General features: G+C 37.8%; 1 pseudogene; it reads right to left on the minus strand.

The window, feature by feature from the left end:
• Window positions 1-796: 796 nt before the first annotated feature.
• On the minus strand, window positions 797-4889 carry LOC131906150 (NKG2-A/NKG2-B type II integral membrane protein-like; annotated as a pseudogene).
• Window positions 4890-5923: the final 1034 nt, after the last annotated feature.

The following is a 5923-nucleotide window of genomic DNA, read 5'->3' on the forward strand; positions in this document are numbered from 1 at the left end:
TATCATACCATAGGTAGCTACTTGTATGGTTTGTCAAATGGGTGTGGTTTGCTTATAAAACTGTTTTTAAATGCTTTTGCTTATGACCATAGATTACTTCTTTGGCTACAGTGATAGGAAAATTATCTGTATAGTTATCGACAGAGACTCAACCAGTTACACTGCTGGGAATAAGTATCCATTGTTGTCATATATATTGTGGCTGTACTACAGTGGCACAGGATCCAAAAAGTAATCATAATTCCATATTGTCCTCCAGGCAAAACAGATGCCACCTTTGTGAGATTAGCTGTGTCTACTTTCACGTGTCTAAGAGCCTGGCACAACTGGGCTTATGACATTAATATTTCCTCATGGAAAGGGATGGGTTGGAGAAGGTTATTGTTTCTCACCTGAGTTTCCTGTCATTTATATGCAATTATGTCCTAATTACCTATGGTCTTCAGTTTCAGGAGGTGATACAATATGTAGGCTGTGGAAAGTGAGTTGTGGGGTGCTGTATCCATGTAGCTGTGGAGAAGTCATCACCCACGATGGGTGAAGACTTTGCAGTGTGCCTGCTTGGGAGTTGCTCACACTCTAGCCAGTAACTCCTCACCCTTGGGTTATAAGTTAGCCTAAAAAACTCATGGGAGTTTCCCAGGGAGGAACTGAGGTGGAATTGCAATTATTTTGTGTATACTGTACTTTGGTAATTGTTTCTGAAAGGAATTAATAACCATAACAGATAATTCACTTTAAGATATACACAACCATAAATCTATTTCCAGGTTATTAAATGCTACATTACCTGGCAGACTCCAAGTGTAGGTGTTTTAGTTGGTGAGTTTACCCTTACAAAGGTATGTATGTAAAGCTGCGCAGTCATCTGTTGTGAGGCCAGAAGCTGATAGCAAGACACAGTTATGTTCAACAGGCTCTGTTATCCTGCAATGGTGGAAACACAAAATTCAGATATACTTTATGTGAATAATCTACTAAATGAATGAATCCCATAAGTAAGTGCAAAAGAAGGATCCCATGCAAAGTGGCACTGGCATTTTCACTAACAGTGTGGTAAGCACTGATTATTATGAAAGCCAAGTAGCCCTTTCTTCAGTATCACATGAGCAGGTCACAAAGGTCAGCATCATTCTGCCTGTTCATAATTCAACTTCATTTACTAATAACACTCTTCTGAGAGCTTATTTGTATGTTTTTTTCTTGTTTATTATGTCATTCATGAAAACTTACTTTGGTTTGAAAGTTGAGTCTTTTTTCCAAACCCAGAGTTGATCTCTGCTCTTCCTAAATACTCTAGTCCATGGGACCAGTGAGAGCGATTACAGAAAAACCTACCAGAGAAACAGAATTTTCATCAGTATGAAGACTCTCAAGATTTTTTAAACGTGTTGGTGTATTTTGTCATGGTACATTTGTTGTCTAATACAAATCACAGTATTAAAGTTGAGAACACTTCTTACATTGCCAAAACATTCACATATGTGTTTAATTTTGATCTAGAGTTAACTTTTGAATGTTTACAGTTAGAAGTTTCATTATTCTCTTAATGGGGGAATTTGACAATTGATTTATGTAATTTAATAGTCATTCATGCTAACAACATAAAAGATACTTACTATGCAAGAAATCTCTGGATGCTGTGCCTAAATTAATCTATTTTTCTACCATTCCTTAGAATTTGGTTATAGAAGAAAATTAATGGGTTGTGATTGAAGAAATGTTACAAAGCACATAAACATTTTGTTTTCTGGTACTGCATTATTCTTTAACTAAGTCCTTGCTGTTGTCTGTCAGCATTCTGATGGGTTACAATGAGATAGTATTAATGTTTCTCTTGGTTACTGTGGTAAACAAGGATAAACTTGGAAAATAATAATGGAAGGCACAGCAATAAATAGTGAAGGCTAGAAAGAAAAAGTTGAAAGAGTTTGGACCTGAAGATGAGGGATGATAGAGAGGCAGGGCATTCCTTGCCCCTCATATGACAGAAGGAAATGACCTTACATGGTTTCTCTGAGCACCCAGTCTACAATAGATTCATGCCTCCTCTGTGTAGAAGGAAGTCTCAACAGCAACAATGGGCAAGACTAAAAGTGCTAGACTATGCTATCTGTTATCACAGGCCAGTGACTTCTTAGAAGAACTGGTAAGCCTGGTTAGCCACAGGGAGTGAGTTTTTTCTCAATAAAGGACACCAGGGCAGGGCTTTGCATTGGAGTCTCATGAGTACATATAAATGTTCTATGTAGGAAAAGTCTGTACCTGAGAGCATGACTGTCACTGCTTCCACCCAGGGACACAGTTTTCACAATGCATTCACGTAATAATGTAGTGATAGAAAGCTTCAGATATCAGTGCAATAACATGGATGAACTGCCTCAAACACTACTATAGAAGCAAAGGTAGCAACCTAAAAATGCATGCAGGCTGACTCCACTCATATGTTGCTCATTGGCAAAATTAATTTATGAAAGCAAAAGTCAGGAAAATTGATTTGGGCAGGAAGACCTGATGAGAGTGTGCACAGGGAGGGGCATGGAAGAAATGAAAACATCTTCCTAGTGATCTAACTATAAAGACCTCCTCCTAGTCACTTTCTGATCAATCTGAACCATTAGTACATGTATGGATTTGTTTGTTTACAGTAAATCTGAGTGGCAAAGTTTATGTCAGACTAAAAGCACTTGTATTTGAATGGTTTTCAAAACAAAAAATACAAAAATAACCAGAAATAAATATTTACTACCCATACACAATTTATTGTAAAATAAAACAACAAAATATTATGCAGTTATAATAAAATGAAACATGAGAATGCAAGTATGTAAGTATATTCTTATATAAGATTATAAATATAAGAAGAGGAAGGAGCAGGTGGCCATGCCTTTAATCCTAGTACCCAGGAGTCAGAGGAAGGCAAATCTCTGTGACTTTGAGGCCAGCCTGGTCTATAAATGAATTCTAGGACAGCCAAGACTACACAGAGAAACCCTGTCTCAAAAAAACAGAAAACAAGCAATCGAAACAAGAATATAAATGAGGTCTACAAATATCACATTGACACAAAGAAATGTCAAGCAATGATTGACACATGTCAGTTCTTACCTGCTCTTCTTCACTATCTATGTAAAGTAGAGTAGAGTTTTTGGAAGTGCAGGACACTAAACTGTCATTCCAAGTTTTTTTCTCTACACCAATGTAATAACAATTGTGGGAATATGATATCCACTCTTTTGACAATGACCACAAGGGTGTGCTGAAGAAAGATTATTATCTAGAAGCAATATAAAAATTAATTTACATGTTTGCATAGTTTTGAACATCCATGTATAAAATGTAGCTATGCACCCCAGATGCTAGTCCATAGAAAACAAAATGCACGCTCAAACCCACTCAAGCACAGTATCAACCTCTGACCCACAGTTTATGTGTCCACATAAAGCATGTGAACCAAAATCAAATTCTCTCCCCATAAATTTCTTCAAAAACACTAAACATAACCTCTATTCTAGAAGACAGAATTCATTTCTGATGCATCATAGCTCACCAGTAAGGAACTTAAGCCAATTATCAAAACTGTTGAATAATTATTTTACATGATTATTTAATTCATGACAAAAGGGATTATCATCCTTTAATGTATATTTATGAGAATTTAGTGTTCATGTCTCTAGATTATACTGTTCTAGAAATATATTACTATCTTTGCATGACTTAAGTTAGGCACGAAATATAATGTGTACAAGCATCAGAACTTTGACAAGCGAGGTATACCTTTCTGACTTGTAATCAGGAAGGAGTGGACCTGCTACCTTGCTTCAGTATTTGGAGAGTTAAAGTAATTCTTAATAAACTTAACATCTAAAATAATCACAACAATTTTAGTCCCTTGGTTTAAAATTTATGTACTATTTAAATTAGAATAATGCAGAATGCAATTGCAATTGCTATGTTATGAAAATATGGTGAAAACTTTGAAGAAAATTAATTCAATGAAATCCTAAAGTTCAGCATCTTCACAGTACAACCCACTGGAGGGGGGAACTTTCAAAACTTACTTTGTTTTTCTCAGTAAAGTATTCTAAAGTATGCTGTTGAAACATAAAGCCATAATCAGTATACTTAAAAGCAAACATATTATAATACCCTACTATTTATAACTTTGAAAAAATTAGAACGACCATCCCACATATGTACTTGAAAGTAAAAGCTATTTTCCTTACTAGGAAGGAGCATTGAAAGACGCTTTGCTATTAAAGAGGAAAGCTCCCTTATAATCTCTCAAAATCATGCTTACATGGAGAGACAACTCTGGTTGTTATCACCAAGGCGACCAATAAGGCAAACCAGATGATGCCCAGGATCCCAGAGATGAGCTTCTCTGGAGGTGATAAAAAAACTGCAGAGGTAAATGGAAGTGATGAGAGAGAAAACAGACACAGATGTTCACAGGGTTTACACAGAAGAGAACTCAGAGAATCAGAAGAAGAAACACAGCCCCCAGGCCCTCCTCTATACTGTAATTGGTCTGTAGGCAATGTCATTGCATTTTCAGTGAACACAATGATCATACATTCTTACAACAATGTCTGAATGAAAACTGTGCTCACATCTTAAATTATAACACCATGGGCCAAGTTAAGGTTTCCTTTCCTTTCAGCCAGCTGGTACCCCAGAGCAGCTACACTGAAAGGTCCATCCAATGCCTTACTTTTGCAGTGGCAGTGCCTGCTGATCTCGACATGCTTCTGGGAAGCATTTTGAAGGCTGAATTCCATCAGCTGATTTCCTGCTGGGTTACTGAAATGGAGCTGTGAGAGGCCTTGGGTTTCCTTTGCTGCTTCCCTGGGTCCTGAGGCAAGTGCAGTTCTGAACAGCTGACTCATGACTCTCTCTGCAGCCCAGTGACATGTGCTTTGGTGATTCAACTTAAGAAGCTTCATATCCTGATACAGTCACGAAAGGAGGAGCCCAGAGAACTGGAGCTTTTGTACAGTTGAAATATCTAATTTTACCTTGGGCTTTGAGCTCATGTGTTATAGTTAAAAAATAAAATAAAATCTAGAATTAATTCTGGCTTTGAGCCTTATAACACGTGACTGTTAAATAGTTATCAGTATTAGGAATCTAATAGCTTTGTTTATTCTTCTAAAACCTAAGTTCAGGTATATATAATATAAAGCATGTAAGGCAGTTAACACCCAGCATGGCATGTCAAGCTCTCAATCTGTGCTCTGTGGGATCAAACAATATGTTGTTATCCAACGATCCGCAGACCACAAATTGGAACACTTAAGATCTACACTTCATCATCAGGTCTCTGGAGGCTGTAGATTTAATTATATTGATAAAGAAATACAAACACAAGTGGGTGACTGACTCTCCATAGAAAACAAACACAGAATTTTGAGACAATCCTCCAGTGTGTTCCATGCGCTTGGATTTCTCTGGGTTGTATAGAGGCATCCACATTCCAGTTTGATTCCCTGCAGCAGAACTGTGCCTCAATTGTTCCACATGTAGCATTTACAGTGTCCCCTCAACTGACTGGGCTGGTAGAGACAAGGGAGCAGTGACAAGCTCCCTCTGTTGCCAGAAAGACAGGTCTCCTGCAGTGAGGTGTGGAGTTCACAGGAGGCCTGTGGGAGCTGAGCACCAAAAGGTGAAAGTCAGTCACAGAAATCTAGGACAACAGTAATGGTGAACTGAACAGGCTGAACCGTGAGGCTCTGAGTGAGTCAAGAGTGGAAAGGGAGATTTCTCACCAATGTGTCACTGAAGGTTGAACAGGAAATTCTCATACTTGAATGATTTTGAAATCAGTTTTTCTCATCACACCTTTACAACGTAGGTCACTTTGGATTCTTGTTGAAAGGACATAGTGGTCAACTATGTGTGCTGTGGGTTGTGTCATTTTCCG

The sequence above is a fragment of the Peromyscus eremicus genome, chromosome 3, assembly GCF_949786415.1.
Source record: "Peromyscus eremicus chromosome 3, PerEre_H2_v1, whole genome shotgun sequence".
NCBI lineage: Eukaryota > Metazoa > Chordata > Mammalia > Rodentia > Cricetidae > Peromyscus > Peromyscus eremicus.